At 48.1% G+C, this 2,098-nt stretch overlaps 1 pseudogene; it reads right to left on the bottom strand.

The window, feature by feature from the left end:
- Positions 1–225: 225 nt before the first annotated feature.
- On the bottom strand, positions 226–750 carry LOC115518592 (annotated as a pseudogene).
- Positions 751–2,098: the final 1,348 nt, after the last annotated feature.

Raw genomic sequence — 2,098 nt, 5'->3', positions numbered from 1 at the left:
TCTTACACCCAACACCCACCCTGACCACCCTACACTACACCACACCCACACCACGTATGCAGTGAATATATGAAGGGCCAGGAAAACAAAACAAAAAAATCTCACCACGTGACTAGTTGCTCTGTCCTTGTCCCAAATCACTAGACTGGGTTTCTCTCCTTTCTTCATAGCTTAGCCTGATGAGAACGTTCTGTCTCAATTGATTCTTGGAAACTGACTTCATTATTTTTTTTTTTATGGTGAAAAAATTTATATTTAGATTTAGCCAGCTGGACTCAGTTTAGATGATCCCAATTTTGTTGGCAACATCCAAAGCGTCATAGTCAGGAGCCAGTGGAACATATGTCTTCTTCCCTCCATTGGGCCTGACCAGGGTGTTGACCTTGGCCACGTCAATGTCATAGAGGTTCCTCACAGCCTGTTGGATCTGGTGCTTGTTGGCCTTGACATCCACAATGAAGACAAGTGTGTGGTTGTCTTCTATTTTCTTCACGGCTGACTCAGTGGTCAGCGAGAACTTGATGATGGCATAATGGTCAAGGTTGTTTCCCCTGGGGGTGCCCTTTCCTGGATATTTGGGCTGCCTTTGAAGACACAGTGTCTTGAGCCATCAAAAGGTAGGTGACATGCGGATCTTTTTTTTCCTGTGACCGTGGACACTTTTAGCACCGCTTTCTTGGCCTTCAAAGCCTTTGCTTTGGCTTCAGCTTTGGGAGGGTCAGGGGCTTCCTTCTCTGCCTTCAGTGCCATCTTTGTGAAAGGGCTGGTTCTTGTAAAGGGACTTTAAATCAGACTTCCCTACTCAACACCTTAGTGTTGGCCTAGGGAGGAGATGGGAGAGAAATTGACCTTGTCCTCACCCCAATGCCTTCCCAGTCCTGACAAGCCTCAGTGCTAATGGGCTTTGCTGCCTGCAGAGGGCGTTGAGAGTGGATGAGCAGTGTTGCTCTTTAATTTTCCCTTTCCAGAGCCAAGTTAAATTCCGGAGAACCACATACAGTGAGGATTTTTGTTTTCTTTCTTCCATCCCCAGCCCGGGTGGCGGCAGAGCTCAAAGGGTAGTCTGTTCTGGGGAAAAGACGGCGTCTGCCTCTCTCCCAAACCAGCCCTGATCAAATCCCAAGCAGCCGGTCCTTAGATAACATGGCTGAGAAACCCGAAACCAACAGTTCTGACTCTCATCAGTGCCCAGCATCGCCGTCTGGAAACGGAGACATGCTGCTGAGATGCCACAGTGATTGAGTGTTAAGTGGCATGCCTGGGGTTCTCTCACCAGAGTTTATAGCCTGGACCTATGAACTTAGACAAAGAAGTTTTTCAGAAAGTCTGTCTGGGGTTTGAGCACTGGAGCTGTTTTGTAGCACTCTGCACATGTACTGGCCATTAGGATCATTGTTCTTCCCTAGCAAAGCCATAAGGGAGGTTCATCCAACTGTGCCATGCACTTGCCTGGGTTGCCTGCAGCATTCCCAGCAGGTGAGTGGATTCACTTGTGTTTGAGGCATGGGAAGGAACATCTGTGTTCTTGCTTTTGCTTTAATAGAGGAAGACATCCTTAAATGAGTGGGCTGAAGAGGAGGCAGGGGAGTAAGAACATTTTCCGTTGTTACAGAGTGTTTATTGAATGACTTCTGGGCAGGATGCTATAGGAGGAGTACAGGTTGTAGAGTCGTAGAACAGATGTAGTCACTGACAAGCCCTGTTAGGGATTTGAGAAGCTGGGAAGTTTGGAGTGATAGCTGTATATGGAAGAGTTTCTTCAGGATGAAAGAATAGAGATAGGAAATCCAGTCTCTCCCAGAGGCTTAGAGACCTACAGCGTGTTCTGAAAATGCTGAGAACACCCTCCATGCTGCAGAAGGTGGTGCCAGAGAGCTAAGTCATGCCAGAAAGCTGCCTCTGAGTCTACCATCTGTACAGCCCCCCAAAGGGGAGCGTGTGTACACCTGTGTGTGTTCATGCTTGTGGGGACCAACCGTGTGGGTTGTGTCTTGGGAGAAGAGAAGAAAGCACCAAGAGTTCACTGAGAGGTACTAAAGCACCAAGCACCATGGCGAGCCACAGAGCTCTTAGACATCAAACATTCCCAGGACGTGGG

Source organism: Lynx canadensis, chromosome B4, assembly GCF_007474595.2.
Source record: "Lynx canadensis isolate LIC74 chromosome B4, mLynCan4.pri.v2, whole genome shotgun sequence".
In the NCBI taxonomy this organism is placed as follows: Eukaryota; Metazoa; Chordata; class Mammalia; order Carnivora; family Felidae; genus Lynx; species Lynx canadensis.
This window is presented reverse-complemented; position numbering and strand designations above follow the sequence as displayed.